The sequence below is a fragment of the Rutidosis leptorrhynchoides genome, chromosome 9 (genome assembly GCF_046630445.1).
Source record: "Rutidosis leptorrhynchoides isolate AG116_Rl617_1_P2 chromosome 9, CSIRO_AGI_Rlap_v1, whole genome shotgun sequence".
In the NCBI taxonomy this organism is placed as follows: Eukaryota; Viridiplantae; Streptophyta; class Magnoliopsida; order Asterales; family Asteraceae; genus Rutidosis; species Rutidosis leptorrhynchoides.
In genome coordinates this window covers 83,012,738-83,031,311 of record NC_092341.1, presented here as the reverse complement: position 1 = coordinate 83,031,311, position 18,574 = coordinate 83,012,738, and positions in this window count along the sequence as shown.

Here is an 18,574-nt window from a genome sequence, read left to right as displayed (position 1 = left end):
GATATGTTTACTTATCATAATATCATGTTAACTATATATATAACCATATATATGTCATCATATAGTTTTTACAAGTTTTAACGATCGTGAATCACCGGTCAACTTGGGTAGTCAATTGTCTATATGAAACCTATTTCAATTAATCAAGTCTTAACAAGTTTGATTGCTTAATATGTTGGAAATATTTAATCATGTAAATATCAATCTCAATTAATATATATAAACATGGAAAAGTTCGGGTCACTACATGTTTTCCTCCCACTTTCTCTTGACTTGTTTCATGTTGGCCTCTTTGGCTGCCTGCTCTTTAATCCTACCCTCAATCTAGTTCACTAGTTTGTGAGCCATTAGACTTGCCTTTTGTATGGAGGTGGGCTCGTTTGAACTCACATCTTCTTGAATCCTTTCTGGTAACTCTTTTACAAATGCGTCGATCTTCTCTTCTTCATCTTCGAACACTCTTGGACACAATAGGTACAACTCTGTGAATCATCATTCGTATGTGGTAATATCAAATCCTTGCCTTCGTAGTTCTCTAAGCTCTATTTTGAGCTTATTGACCTCATTTCGGGGATGGTACTTCTCATTCATCATGTGTTTGAATGCTGACCACGGTAGTGCGTAAGCAGCATCTTGTCCCACCTGCTCGAGATAGGTGTTCCACCATGTTAATGCTGTACCTGTGAAGGTATGCATGGCGTACTTTACCCTATCTTCTTCAGTACATTTACTTATGGCAAACACCGATTCAACCTTCTCGGTCCACCTTTTTTATCCGATTGGACCCTCAGTTCCATCGAATTCCAGAGGTTTACAGGCAGTGAATTCTTTGTAAGAGCATCCTATACGAGTTCTTGTGGCGTTCGTTCCATGGCTGGATTCAGAATTATTGTTGTTTTACATTACAGCCTGTACTGTGGCTATGTTTGCTGCAAGGAAAACACGGAAGTCTTCCTCGCTCATGTTCAAGTTCTGACGAGTCGTCGGTGCCATTTCCTTCAAAAATAGCCAAAAGAATTAAGTTAGTCATATAGAATATTAAGAGTAGTCAATAGTATTTCGTAGCATAATATGAACTCATTTATAAAAGCTTTTTCTTCATATTAGCATTTTATAAGTTTTAATTCGGGTAATACCTACCCGTTAAGTTCATACTTAGTAGCTAATATACAATTCAACTACTACCATTCTATATGAAAAACTGATAATAATAATTCGCGTTCAAACTTTTATACAATATTTTGCAAATATACAATACCACTATTTTACATACAGGATGAAATATAGCACACAATGACTTTGATACAAGGTAGTTGTGAAGACAATTCTAGTTAATACGCAAGTCATTCAGCAAAGGCAATAAAGACACGTAATTCATAAGTCCAGAAACAAGTCATGCATTCTGGTTTTACTAATACTATTTCCCATCCTTGGTCTTGTGAAAAACATCCGTTGTGGCCGTTGGCTAGGCAGCATGTGGTAACGTCGTCAAAAGGACGGGGGTTATGTAATGCCCAACAGCCCTGTAACAATCTAAAAACCTTATTTCTCACTCCAACTACTGAATCTGTCACCTATGGGAATGTTTTATTTAGAAGTTGTAACCCGATGTTCTTTTTCTCAATTTGGTGAGAAGCGAACATTACTAACCCGTAAACATAACATGCTTCTTTAAATTCCATGTTTGAAGCTCTTTCTAATGCACGAAGTCCTATGTTAGGATATGTGGAGTCAAAATAGGCTCTCAACCCGTAGTGTAAAATTGCATTTGGGTTTCCTGCACTCAAAGCCTTAAAAAAACACGGCGTAACTTAGGGTCTCCCCAATGTGATATACACCCTCTATCGAAGGAAAGCCTTTTATAAACTAAGGCATGCTTGGAACATCTTTCAAATGTTCTACAGACTAATCTCGCCGTAAATAATTGTGCCAACGAATTCTGACCAACTTTAGACAAGATTTCATCAATCATATCCCCTGGTAGGTCTTCTAAAATATTTGGTCGTCTATCCTTAACATCCATTTTGTATTTTTATACAGTAAAATAGATGAAGATTAGATTCGTAACAGATAATTAACAAACATTACAAGCAATTTTTACATATAACATAAAAGTACAAGCACACTACAATACATATATTACACAACATGATTACGACTCTTTATTCCGACTCACTCGTTTCTTCCTCTTCGGACTTGGTTCGTTTTGCTAACTTCCTAGGGATATATGATGCTCCTCTAATATGAGCCGTCGTTTTCACAAATGGTTTAGAAAAACCTGGTGGCTTAGATGTTCCCCGGTTATAGTTAAAATTTAAGAAATACGGGTGTTTACGACACACCCCATCAGGGTATTTCATGTTAACATAGAGTTCATCGGGGTTGGAATCAGGTTTCTCTATTTTGATGCCTTTTCCCTTATTATTTTCTTTTGCCTTATTAACTTCAGCCTGGTTAATTTCTATAACATCATCGGAATCCTCGTCGGGATCCGATTCATCAGAAAATTGTTAATTTTCCCAATATTTTTCCTCCTTCGCGGAGACACCCCAAATCATTTTTAATTTCGGTCCATTGGTTGAAGATTTTCTATTATTTAACGGTTTTTCTGTGATTTTTATTTCTTCCTCCGGAACCTCTTCTTCTTCCGGTTTCTCTTCTTCCGGTTCCTCTTCTTCTGGTTCCTCTTCTTCCGGTTCCTCTTCGGGAATTTGTAAATCTTCTCAAAATATATTCGACTCTTCATTGTTATTAGGTGAGTATTGGTACTGGAAGTAGACATCTATCACACATTAACAAACACATTAGTAACATAACACATAATATTTACATGTAAAAATATATATTTTGTAGTGACCCAAACTTTTCCATGTTTATATATATTAAATGAAATTGTTATTTACATGATTAAGTGTTTCCAACATGTTAAGCAATCAAACTTGTTAAGACTTGATTTATTTAAATAGGTTTCATATAGACAATTGACCACCCAAGTTGACCGGTGATTCACGAATGTTAAAACTTGTAAAAACTATATGATGACATATATATGATTATATATATAGTTAACAGGGTATTATGATAAGTAAGTATCTCATTAGGTATTTTAACAATGAGTTATATACATAAAAATGAGACTATTGAATTTAAGAAACTCGAAAACGATATATATAACGATTATCGTTATATCAACGTCTTACTAAGTACATATGAATCATATTAAGATATTGATACACTTGGTTAATTATGTTAAATGATAAGTAAATATATCATTAAGTGTATTAACAATGAACTACATATGTAAAAATAAGACTACTAACTTAATGATTTCGAAACGAGACATATATGTAAACGATCATCGTTGTAACGACATTTAACTGTATATATATCATACTAATGAAATGTCCCGTTCTTATTGATTAAAAACGTTCCATGTTAATTGATTTCGTTGCGAGGTTTTGACCTCTATATGAGACATTTTTCAAAGACTGCATTCATTTTTAAAACAAACCATAACCTTTATTTCATAAATAAAGGTTTAAAAAACTTTACGTAGATTATCAAATAATGATAATCTAAAATATCATGTTTACACACGACCATTACATAATAGTTTACAATACAAATATGTTACATCGAAATCAGTTTCTTGAATGCAGTTTTTACACAATATCATACAAACATGGACTCCAAATCTTGTCCTTATTTTAGTATGCAACAGCGAAAGCTCTTAGTATTCACCTGAGAATAAACATGCTTTAAACGTCAACAAAAATGTTGGTGAGTTATAGGTTTAACCTATATATATCAAATCGTAACAATAGACCACAAGATTTCATATTTCAATACACATCCCATACATAGAGATAAAAATCATTCATATGGTGAACACCTGGTAACCGACATTAACAAGATGCATATATAAGAATATCCCCATCATTCCGGGACACCCTTCGGATATGATATAAATTTTGAAGTACTAAAGCATCCGGTACTTTGGATGGGGTTTGTTAGGCCCAATAGATCTATCTTTAGGATTCGTGTCAATTAGGGTGTCTGTTCCCTAATTCTTAGATTACCAGACTTAATAAAAAGGGGCATATTCAATTTCGATAATTCAACCATAGAATGTAGTTTCATGTACTTGTGTCTATTTTGTAAATCATTTATAAAACCTGCATGTATTCTCATCCCAAAAATATTAGATTTTAAAAGTGGGACTATAACTCACTTTCACAGATTTTAACTTCGTCGGGAAGTAAGACTTGGCCACTGATTGATTCACGAACCTATTACAATATATACATATATATCAAAGTATGTTCAAAATATATTTACAATACTTTTAATACATTTTGATGTTTTAAGTTTATTAAGTCAGCTGTCCTCGTTAGTAACCTACAACTAGTTGTCCACAGTTAGATGTACAGAAATAAATCGATAAATATTATCTTGAATCAATCCACGACCCAGTGTATACGTATCTCAGAATTGATCACAACTCAAACTATATATATTTTGGGATCAACCTCAACCCTGTATAGCTAACTCCAACATTCACATATAGAGTGTCTATGGTTGTTCCGAAATATATATAGATGTGTCGACATGATAGGTCGAAACATTGTATACGTGTCTATGGTATCTCAAGATTACATAATATACAATACAAGTTGATTAAGTTATGGTTGGAATAGATTTGTTACCAATTTTCACGTAGCTAAAATGAGAAAAATTATCCAATCTTGTTTTACCCATAACTTCTTCATTTTAAATCCGTTTTGAGTGAATCGAATTGCTATGGTTTTATATTGAACTCTATTTTATGAATCTAAACAGAAAAAGTATAGGTTTATAGTCAGAAAAATAAGTTACAAGTCGTTTTTGTAAAGGTAGTCATTTCAGTCGAAAGAACGACGTCTAGATGACCATTTTAGAAAACATACTTCCACTTTGAGTTTAACCATAATTTTTGGATATAGTTTCATGTTCATAATAAAAATCATTTTCCCAGAATAACAACTTTTAAATCAAAGTTTATCATAGTTTTTAATTAACTAACCCAAAACAGCCAGCGGTGTTACTACGACGGCGTAAATCCGATTTTACGGTGTTTTTCGTGTTTTCAAGTTTTAAATCATTAAGTTAGCATATCATATAGATATAGAACATGTGTTTAGTTGATTTTAAAAGTCAAGTTAGAAGGATTAACTTTTATTTGCGAACAAGTTTACAATTAACTAAACTATGTTCTAGTGATTACAAGTTTAAACCTTCGAATAAGATAGCTTTATATGTATGAATCGAATGATGTTATGAACATCATTACTACCTCAAGTTCCTTGGATAAACCTACTGGAAATGAGAAAAATAGATCTAGCTTCAAAGGTTCCTTGGATGGCTTGAAAGTTCTTGAAGCAGAATCATGACACGAAAACAATTTCAAGTAAGATTTCCACTCGAAATAAGATTGTTATAGTTATAGAAATTGAATTAAAGTTTGAATATGATTATTACCTTGTATTAGAAAGATAACCTACTGTAAGTAACAAAGGTTTCTTGATCTTGGATGATTACTTGGAATGGATTTAGAAAACTTGGAAGTAAACTTGCAATCTTGGAAGTATTCTTGATTTTATGAAACTAGAACTTTTGGAATTTATGAAGAACACTTAGAATTTGAAGATAGAACTTGAGAGAGATCAATTAGATGAAGAAAATTGAAGAATGAAAGTGTTTGTAGGTGTTTTTGGTCGTTGGTGTATGGATTAGATATAAAGGATATGTAATTTTGTTTTCATGTAAATAAGTCATGAATGATTACTCATATTTTTGTAATTTTATGAGATATTTCATGCTAGTTGCCAAATGATGGTTCCCACATGTGTTAGATGACTCACATGGGCTGCTAAGAGCTGATCATTGGAGTTTATATACCAATAGTACATACATCTAAAAGCTGTGTATTGTACGAGTATGAATACGGGTGCATACGAGTAGAATTGTTGATGAAACTGAACGAGGATGTAATTGTAAGCATTTTTGTTAAGTAGAAGTATTTTGATAAGTGTATTGAAGTCTTTAAAAAGTGTATAAATACATATTAAAACACTACATGTATATACATTTTAACTGAGTCGTTAAGTCATCGTTAGTCGTTACATGTAAGTGTTGCTTTGAAACCTTTAGGTTAACGATCTTGTTAAATGTTGTTAACCCAATGTTTATAATATCAAATGAGATTTTAAATTATTAAATTATCATGATATTATCATGTATGAATATCTCTTAATATGATATATATACATTAAATGTCTCTACAACGATAATCGTTACATATATGTCTCGTTTAAAAATCATTAAGTTAGTAGTCTTGTTTTTACATATGTAGTTCATTGTTAATATACTTAATGATATGTTTACTTATCATAGTATCATGTTAACTATATATATATATATCCATATATATGTCATCATATAGTTTTTACAAGTTTTAACGTTCGTGAATAACCGGTCAACTTGGGTGGTCAATTGTCTATATAAAACATATTTCAATTAATCAAGTCTTAACAAGTTTGATTGCTTAACATGTTGGAAACATTTAATCATGTAAATATCAATCTCAATTAATATATATAAACATGGAAAAGTTCGGGTCACTACAACTAAGATATATTATATATCATAATATCATGATAATGTAACAATTTAACATCTCTTTAGATATAATAAACATTGGGTTAACAACATTTAACATGATCGTTAACTTAAATGTTTCAAATCAACATTTACATGTAACGACTAACGATGACTTAACGACTCAGTTAAAATGTATATACATGTAGTGTTTTAATATGTATTCATACACTTTTGAAAGACTTCAAGACACTAATAAAAATACTTCTACTTAACAAAAATGCTTACAATTACGTCCTCGTTCAGTTTCATCAACAATTCTACTCGTATGCACCCGTATTCGTACTCGTACAATACACAGCTTTTAGATGTATGTTGTGATGACCCGAAAATTTCCGATCAAATTTAAAATTTAATCTTTATATGTTCCCGACACGATAAGCAAAATCTGTAATGTTGAGTCTCTAAAGTTTTGAAATCTATATTCATGTAATCAATTACCCTTTGACCATGCCTGACGATTCACGAACAATTATGTGTAAACATATATATATATATACATATACATATGTGTGAGTTTTAAATTGAAAAATATTAATAAAACATTGAACGGATTAGTTGATATGAAAATAAGCTATGAGATCTATTTTTACGAACTTGGAAATGCTATCAAGGTATTGAATGAATAATACTTTACATAAACGTGTTTGTTTCGATATTTATTCAATATACTTATTGACGGAATTAAAAGATAATAACATATGATTGAATTATCAGATACAATGAACTATGATTACGAGTCTCTGTTATGAGGTCCACGTTGATTTGGGAAATCATTTCCTTTTAACGGTATTCGGAATAAATGGTAAAGTAATCTTCGAGTAAGGACAAAGTGTCCAGTAGCGAGAGCTAGCCAGATTAGTGGAAATTTCTGTTAAATTCCAATACATGCCTTACAATAATTGCCCCGTGACTTTCGAAAAGATAAATTAATTAATTTTCCTATTATGTATTGTGAAAGTGAAATTAGAGAATATAGATAAATTAGAAAATAAATATTGACAAGTTAAATAGATCGACATTTTACATTAAGATGATTCCTTACGTTTGATCTTCCTTTAGACTTAATCCTACGAGTCATGATTAAAAATGAAAATTTAAAACCCTGAAACTTGATATGATTCATATATGATGGTACTTTCTTTAACGAAAACGCCTTTTCGATATAATAGACTTTTATTATTAAAAGCGTTTTATGACATGAACAAACTTCTACTAATATAACCTTTGTAATAAAATGATTTTTGAATATAAAATAATTTGATTATTAAAACGTTTTATGAACGTGTATAGATAAAAGAATTATATTAATTTTAAAACTTTAAAAATACAAATGTTACGAGATTGTAATTTTTAATATTTAAACGATTCCTAAATATATAAGTTTTGAATGACATTAGTTTTGAAAAACTATATTAAGTAAATAGTTCAAATTTATATTTCGAAATGAAAATATAAATATATATAATTTAGTCATAAAACGTCCTGATTTAAAATAATATATTTTGATAAACAACGAGCCACTGATTTATAGAAGTAAATGACCACAACACTCAATTATATAGGTCACCTTTTTCATAAAGTAATTTATTGATGAGTAAGTTAAATTATTTATAAAGGTACACGTCGCGTAATGAAAAAGGCTAGTTTTCTACACGTACGAAAGTGCGCTCGAAAAACCGAAAGTGGTACATGAGTCAAGTGACAACGTACGAGTCATTTGAACAAAAATTACATTTTTTCTACGCACGTAAATAAAATATAATATTTAATTAATTCTAAAGATTAAATATATTATATATTAAATAATATATAAAATTACGAATCATATGTAGTATGTAAAAACGTGTGTGGTGGCTGGATTGAAAAATTGATTTTGGCCACAATTATTTATCCATGCAATCACATGGTTATAACTTACAAACCCCATGCAATTGCATGGGGTGTTAGGTGGGCAAAAATGCATAAAGACTTGAACGTACTCGGTTCCTGATTCATTTGTTACTTCACATCTCTCAATCACTTTATATTTATATTTATAATTATTAATATTATTATTATTATTGTTAATATTAAGATTATAAATATTAATCTTATTATTATTATTATTAGTATTATTAGGAGCGATATTATTAGTATTATACATAAAATACTACGACGAGGTTCTGCTCACGTGATTTAAAAATGAGTTTCTCGAGTGGGATAGGGCTAAGGAAATTATAGGTTATAGCTATGGAGGTGATGGGTATGGTTCATGGGTATGCTCGTGAGGTCAATCTAGTATTTATCATCTCCGTTGCGTTTATGTACCTTTCCTGCAATATTGAATCTCAATATTGATACGTGAGTAATCGTAAATTAATTTTTACATATTAATAGTGTATCCCTGACTAGTGCTCGAGAAAATAGGATTATGCATGCTTGTACTTTTGATATTGCCCTTAGATAGGTTATGTTGAATCTTGAATTAGTTACACATGCGGTTGAGATAAGATATAAGATATGCATGTCCTTGGAAAGCTAGCGAAAAAATAAGAACTTTTCCTTTAGGTACCGAATGGTTTTGACGGATGGATTAGAAGTTATCGTCAAATGAATTTTTGTATTATTATTAAAAATGATTATTATTATCGTCGTTATTATCGTCGTTATAACTTTTATCTTATTATTATTATTATTATTATTATTATTATTATTATTATTATTATTATTATTATTATTATTATTATTATTATTATTATTATAATAATAATAATAATTATTATTATTATTATTATTATTATTATTATTATTATTATTATTATTATTATTATTATTATTATTATTATCATTATCTATAAGAAGTAGTATCATTAAAAATTGTTATTTTATTATTATTACTATCGTTAAAGTGATATTATTATTATCATTACATAGATATTAGAATTAATATTATTATATTATTTATTATTTTTAGTATTATTATAATTAGAACTAATATTAGTAACACCTAGTTATTATAATTATTATTATCATTAACACTAAAACAATATAAAAGATGATTAAAAACTATTAAACGAATAAATTAAGAAATAATAAGTATGAGTATCATGATGAAATTTAAAGATATTGATTTAAATAAAATTATCATCTTTCATTACTTTTATCACTATTATTATTAAAAGTATTATATTTAATATTAAAAATATCGTCTTTACAAAAATCATTATTTTTAATAGGAATATCATTGTTAATATAGAATTTCATTAGTAATAAGAATTATCATATTGTTATAATACCATTTTCGTAAATATAAATATTTTTATTATTATTAGTAGAATAATAATAATTATTAATACAAAATAATACAACTTTTACTTATTATTATTATCAATGTTATTTTATCAAATAAAAATGTAATACAAATAATATAAATACCTTAATAAAACCTATCATAACAGTTTATGATATTCAATGAACTTTATAAATTTTATTATCTAGGATATATAAAAGTGTATTTTATTTATTAATAAATGAATTATATTATTTACTCTAATAAATCTTTTAAAAATATTTAAAAATATAAAACGACGATATTTAAACTATATAATAATCATGTATAAATTTTAGAAATCATTTTGAGTCAAATTGATTTTGGTTGACTTTTACATATTAGTCTCGAGCACTAGGATTGTGGTACACAATGACTTGACCTAATTTGTTAGATGAATATTGACCAACATATAAATATACGTAATTAATTTAGGTTCGTGAATCCAAGGCCAACCTTACACTTGTTCAATGATGTTATATGTATTTTACTACGAAATACAGTATGGTGAGTTTCATTTGCTCCCTTTTTAATTGCTTTTGCATTATATATTGTTGGGCTGAGAATACATGCGCTGTTTTATAAATGTTTTACGATATAGACACAAGTAATCGAAACTACATTCTATGGTTGAATTATCAAAGTCGAATATGCCCCTTTTTATTAAGTCTGGTATCTAAGAATTAGGGAACAGACACCTTAATTGACGCGAACTCTAAAGATAGATCTATTGGGCCCAACAAGCCCCATCCAAAGTACTGGATGCTTTAGTACTTCGAAATTTATATCATATCCAAAGGAGGATCCCGAAATGATGGGGATATTCTTATATGCATATTGTGAATGTCGGTTACCAGGTGTTCAATCCATATGAATGATTATTTTTGTCTCTATGCATGGGACGTTTATTTATGAGAATTGAAAATATGAAATCTTGTAGTCTATTAAAGTTATGAAATGAATATTTATGGTAAACTAATGAACTCACCAACCTTTTGGTTGACACTTTAAAGCATGTTTATTCTCAGGTGTTAAAAAAATCTTTCGCTGTGCATTTGCTCATTTTTAAAGATATTACTTGGAGTCTTTCATGGCATATTTCGAAGCACGTTGCATTTGAGTCATTGAGTTTATGACAGATTATTATTAAGTCAAGTTATAGTTGGATAGTGGATATTATGAAATAGTATGCATGTCAGTCAATTTTCGATGTAAAGAGAGTTTATATTTTAAAAACGAATGCAATGTCTGAAAAATGTATCATATAGAGGTCAAATACCTCGCGATGTAATCAACTATTGAGATTCGTTTATAATGTATATGAACGGGTCCTTTCAGTTGGTATCAGAGCGGTGGTCTTAGCGAACCAGGTCTGCATTAGTGTGTCTAACTGATAAGTCGTTAGGATGCATTAGTAAGTCTGGACTTCGACCGTGTTTCAATGTCAAAAGTTTTGCTTATCATTTCTAGTCGAAAATCATCTGCTTATCATCCTTAGGAAATTACATGCTTATCATTATTAGTCTAGACACGTCTTGCTATATTAATTGCATGAGTAGTGTATAGACAAAAATTCATATCTTAGCATATCTGCTAAATCATATCTTATCGTATCTGTTACTTTAAACTTTTCCTGACATATTCCGCAAATTCCTCTATAATCTACAAAATCTTTTGATATATATATATATATATATATATATATATATATATATATATATATATATATATATATATATATATATATATATATATATCCTATGTAAATAGAATACCACCCAATAGCCAGAAAATCATTTTATATCGAAAAATCCTTTATCCAATCGTACGAAATGGAATTTGTCATCAGATCAAGTCACTCGGATTCCGAAATGGAATCCCATTCAAGCTCCGAAAGCAGTGTGACCGGAATGGATCAACCAATCAGTCATCGCCTATTCTGGATGAATTGGGGATGGGTCCGTAGTCTCCTTAATCATTGGAGACAAGAAGAAGGCGATCCTTTCCATCCACTACATTGTCCTCTTGGCGAAGAACCTGAAGCACTTACTGGCGAACCTGTCCGAAACACCATCTTTTCTCTCATTTCCAGAGTATCTCGTCACGATTATATACTATACCAAATTTTAGATTTTATTTATCCGATCGTCCGAACCGACAATCACCCCGGTGTAATAGAAGAAGTCAACGAGCTTCGCGCTCGGGTAGTGGCTTTGGAGAACATGGTGCGAAGGTTACAAACACCATCTGCAGCACCAGAAGCATAACCAGTATCGCCAGTAACATCAACATTGCAAGTCTCAATACTATAAGCACCAGCAGCATCGCCGGCATCAACGGTATCACCATCATCAACACCAACAATATCATTACCTCCACCAACAATCACATCCGCATCACACGTTTCGACATCACAATCTGTATCTCGGATATCAACATCACACGCACATAGATACGGAATACCAACAACAACAAATGTTGAAGTATTGATTCATAATTTCATCAAAGACATATTCTACGGTGATTATGTAATCTCTAAAGACTTAGAGATTATCTATTTTAGCCTTAACCATAGATCAGATAAGTAGACAGAGATGATAGAGAAAAGAATCAAAACCCTGACAAGGATGGTGCGCGATTTACAAGCTAGATTTATTTTACCGGCAGCATCAACAGTACCCGTAGTCTCACCAATACAGTCAGTGCTGTCAACATCGTTAGAATCGTCAGCACCTCTAAACATTACAAACTCTGCCAGTTCAAGAATCATGGTGGAAATCATTATGGATCACACAACGGATATAGTATTAGAGAGTTATGAAGTATTAACTCAATTCCTCCGAAAAATTTATATGTATATCTTATATATATAAATTTTTAAACCATAATAAATCTTTCTGTACTAAGCTATTATGTATGAAACTTAACTACTAGGTTAATTCATATTACTAATATGCTATGATGTACATTCTTCGTTAGCAACTTAACCATCATTAACTACAATCTCTGTTTCAATTAAATGAATTCGGTTTCATAATAAATCAAGTGCATTATTCAATAACATGTTTGATTTTACACTTTCATCTTTGATGTACTCGAAAACAACATTCGTATCTTGCGAAGTTAGCAAGAGTTCTATGAGCATCAACATACTTCACTAAGGAAATATCTATAAATATTGAAGTATTGATTACATTAGTGAAATACTCCGCAAAGATTATGTAATCTCTAGTGTTTTAGAGATTATTCATTTCTAATTCAAGTCGAAAATCAAATGAGCTTAATATGATATTAACTCATTGAATCTGTATTACATCTGAAAAAAATATACCCACATATATTTTCATAAAGATTGTAATGAAAATTCTTGTTCAAAATATTATTTGTAAAATTTTTTTTTAACGGGTAGGTAATACCCGAGAGATATTTAAATTCACAATTTAAAATGTTACATTCTTCGATTCTGATTCAACAATCATCAACTATACTCACTACCTTCATAAAAATATACATTCTTTCATAGAAATCAAAACAACTATTCACATCTAAATTCAACTACATATTTTGATTTTGAAAGCTCAGAATTTAATTCAAGATATAACCGAAATCCTCACTCTTAAATTCCTGCATCTATCAAAGCCATACTTTGAATTCAAAACTGTGATAGAAAGTCACTCTTATTCGTAAAACTCATAAGGATATGAGAATCATTCAAGATTCATGACAATTTCATCAATTGGATATTGACTATGACAATCTGCATCTAGAACCCTTCGAAATTTCGAAAGACACCTCAAATAATGAACAATCGAGATTATGAACCAACCACATGTTACCCGTCGTTTTGTACCGGAAAAACACTCGAAATCAAAGTCATAGTTTAACACGTACCCGCGTCAGATCCTTTTACCATTTATTAGAAAAAACAACTTTACGATTCCGTTTCAAAGTAGCCAATTTTGTCACAGCTCCAGCAAGTCAACTTCGATTTTTCAAGACGGATCAGTCTTATTATAACCTCGATAGATACGTTGTCCTTTTGTCATTGTTACTGGGGAACCTTTTATGCCTCGCCACATTAGCAGTAGACTTATCAACAACTTCATTAACCTTTGACTTAAGCCTCTCCGAAAAGTCACTATACTTAAACCCCAATCTTTTACTCATCTGCATCTTGCAACAAGAATTGCCATACCAATTACTGAAAATCAGCAATCAGTATTTTGAAACCTCGCAGCGTTTCTACTTCAATAGTTATATATACACATAACGTCTATCTCCAAGACTTACGAATTTCGAATATGAAGTTTCTTCAATTTTCATTCATCTAATTGATCTCTCTCAAGTTTCATATTAAAGTTCTAAGTGTTCTTCATAAATTCTACAAGTTCTAGTTTCATAAAATCAAGAATACTTCCAAGTTTACTAACTCACTTCCAATCTTGTAAAGTGATCATCCAACATCAAGAAATCCTTGTTGTTTACAGTAAGATATCATTTTAAATCAAGAACTTTCAAGCCATCCAAGATCCTTTGAAGCTAGATCATTTCTTTTCACTTCCAATAGGTTTACCTACTAAACTTGAGGTTCATGAATCGACCAGTGGCTAAGTCTTACTTCCCGATGAAGTAAAAAATCTGTGAAAGTGAGTTATAGTCCCACTTTTAAATACTAATATTTTGGGATGAGAATACATGCAGTTTTATAAATATTTTACGAAATAGACACAAGTAAATGAAACTACATTATATGGGTGAATGATCGAAGCCGAATATGCCCCTTTTGCTTGGTAGCCTAAGAATTAGTAAACCGATCTACTAATTGACGCGAATCCTAAAGATAGATCTATTGGGCCTAACGAACCCCATCCAAAGTACCGGATGCTTTAGTACTTCGATGTTGTTTTTATCATGTCCAAAGGATTTCCCGGAATGATAGGGGATATTCTTATATGCATCTTGTTAATGTCGGTTACCAGGTGTTCACCATATGAATGATTTTTATCTCTATGTATGGGATGTGTATTGAAATATGAAATCGTGTGGTCTATTATTATGATTTGATAATATATAGGTTAAACCTATAACTCACCAACATTTTTGTTGACGTTTTAAACATGTTTATTCTCAGGTGATTATTAAGAGCTTCCGCTGTTGCATACTAAAATAAGGACAAGATTTGGAGTCCATGCTTGTATGATATTATGTAAAAACTGCATTCAAGAAACTTATTTTTGATGTAATATATTCTTATTGTAAACCATTATGTAATGGTCGTGTGTAAACGGTATATTTTAGATTATCATTATTTGATAATCTACGTAATGCTTTTTAAACCTTTATAGATAAAATAAAGGTTATGGTTGTTTTAAAAATGGATGCAGTCTTTGAAAAACGTCTCATACAGAGGTCAAAACCTCGCGACGAAATCAATTAATATGGAACGTTTATAATCAATATGAACGTACACATTTCAGTTGGTATCCGAGCGTTGGTCTTAGAGAACCAGAAAATTGCATTAGTGTGTCTTACCAAGTTTGTTATGATGCATTAGTGAGTCTGGACTTCGACCGTGTTTTTCTTCAAAAACGATTGCTTAACATTTTTTTTGTTGGAAACTATATATTATTAACATGTAAATATTATGTGATATATTAATCTATTAACGTGTTTGATATTGTGTGATAGATGTCTACCTCTAGTACAAACCCCATTGATTCACTTAATAATAATGAAGAGTCGAATATATTTTGGGAAGATTCACAAATTCCCGAAGAGGATTCGGAAGAGGAGGAACCGGAAGAGGAGGAACCGGAAGAGGAGGATCCAGAAGAAGAGGAACCAGAAGAGGAGGAATCGGAAGAGGAGGAACCAGAAGAAGAGGTTCCGCAGGAAGAAATATTGATACCTATAGTAAATCGATTAAATAAAAGAAAATCCTCAACCAACGGACCAAAGTTAATAATGGTCAATGGTGTTTCCGCCGAAGAAGCAAAATATTGGGAAGATTACCAATTTTCCGATGAATCAGATCCCGATGAGGATTCCGATGATGTTATAGAAATTACCTCGACCCAATTTAATAAAGCGGAAGAAAATAATAAGGGAAAAGGTATAAAAATAGAGAAACCCGATTCCAACCCCGATGAACTTTATATGTATCGGCAACATCCGTATTTCCTAAAATGTAACAATGACCCGGGAACCTCTAAACCACCAGGTTTTTCTAAACCATTATGGAAAACGACGGCTCGTATTAGAGGAACACCATATATTCCTATAAAATTAGGAAAACGAACCAAGTCCAAAGAAGAAGAAACCAGTGATTCAGATTAGAGGATTGTAATCATGTTGTGTATTATATGTATTGTAGTCTGCTTGTACTTTTATATTCTATGTAAAAATTGCTTGTATTGTTTGTTATTACGAATCTAATCATTGTCTATTTTACAGTATAAAAACAAAATGGACGTTAAGGGTAGACAACCGAATATTTTAGGAGACCTACCAGAGGATATGATTGAGGAAATCTTGTCTAGAGTCAGTCAGAATTCATCAGCACATTTAGTTATGGAGAAATTAACTTGTCAAACATTTGAAAGACTTTCCAGAAATGCCTTAGTTTATAAAAGGCTTTCTTTTGATAGGTGGGGTATATCACATTGGGGAGACCGTAAGTTATGCCGTGTTTTCTTTAAAGCATTAAATGCGGGGAACCCAAATGCAATTTTACGCTACGGGTTAAGAACCTATTTTGACTCAACATATCCCAACATAGGATTTCGTGAATTAGAAAGAGCTTCTAACATGCAACATAACGAAGCATGTTATGCTTGCGGGTTAGTGATGTTCGCTTCTTACCAAAGTGAGAAAAAGAACATCGGATTGCAACTTTTAAATAAAACCTTCCCACAAGTGACGGATTCAGTAGTTGGGGTGAGAAACAAGGTTTTTAGATTATTACGGGGCTGTTGGACATTAAGAAACCCTCGTCCTTTTGACGACATTACAACATGCTGCCTAGCCAATGGTCATAACGATTATTTTTCACAAGACCAAGGATGGGAAGTCGTCTTAGTAAAACCAGAATGCATGACTTGTTTCTGGACTTATGAATTACGTGTCTTTATTTCCTTTGCTGAACAACTTGGGTATTAACTAGATTTATCTTTAAAACTGTCCAGTATCATAGTGTACTATATTTCATGTTATATGTAATATAGCGAAGTTGTAAGTTTGAAGAATAATTGTATGTGATATATTATTATAATCAGTTTTTCATATGAAATTGTAGTAGTTGAATTGTATATTAGCTACTAAGTATGAACTTAACGGGTAGGTAGTACCCGAATTTAAACTTATAAAATGCTAATATGAAGAAAAAGCTTTTATAAATGAGTTCATATTATGCTACGAAATACTATTGACTACTCTTAATATTCTGTATGATTAACTCGATTCAGTTAGCTATTTTGAAGGAAATGGCACTGACTACTCGACACACCATGAATATGAGCGAAGAGGAAATTTGTACCTTTCTTGTTGCAAACATAGCCCAGTACAGGCTGCGCTACATACCAACAATAACTCTAAATCTAGCAATGCAGCTAACGGTGCAAGAAATCGGGTAGGATGCTCCTACAAAGAATTCACTGCCTGCAAACCTTTGGAATTTGATGGAACCGAAGGACCAATTGGATTGAAACGGTGGACCGAGAAAGTCGAATCGGTGTTTGCCATAAGTAAGTGTACTGAAGAGGACAAAGTTAAGTACGCTACGCATACCTTCACATGTACTACGTTAACGTGGTGGAACACCTATCTTGAACAGGTAGGACAAAATGCTGCTTACGCCCTACCGTGGTCGGCATTCAAACAATTGATGAACGAGAAGTACCGTCCTAGAAACGAAGTCAATAAACTCAAGGCAGAACTTAGAGAGTTACGAACACAAGGGTTCGACGTTACCACATATGAACGATGATTCACAGAGTTGTGCCTATTGTGTCCGGGAGCATTCGAAGATGAAGAAGAGAAGATCGACGCATTTGTAAAAGGGTTACCAGTAAGGATTCAAGAAGATGTGAGTTCACACGAGCCCGCTTCTATACAGAAGGCAAGTCGAATGGCTCATAAACTCATAAATCAGATTGAGGGAAGAATTAAAGAGCAGGCGGCCAAAGAAGCCAACACGAAACATGAAAGGACCCGTTCATATACATTATAAACGATTCACAATAGTTGATTACATCGCGAGGAATTTGACCTCTATATGATACATTTTACAAACATTGCATTCGTTTTTAAAAGACAAACTTTCTTTACAACGAAAGTTGACGGCATACACACCATTTCATAATACATCCAACTATAATTGGCTTAATAATAATCTTGATGAACTCAATGACTCGAATGCAACGTCTTTCAAAATATGTCATGAATGACTCCAAGTAATATCCTTAAAATGAGCTAATGCACAGCGGAAGATTTATTTAATACCTGAGAATAAACATGCTTTAAAGTGTCAACCAAAAGGTTGGTGAGTTCATAGGTTTATCATAACAATCA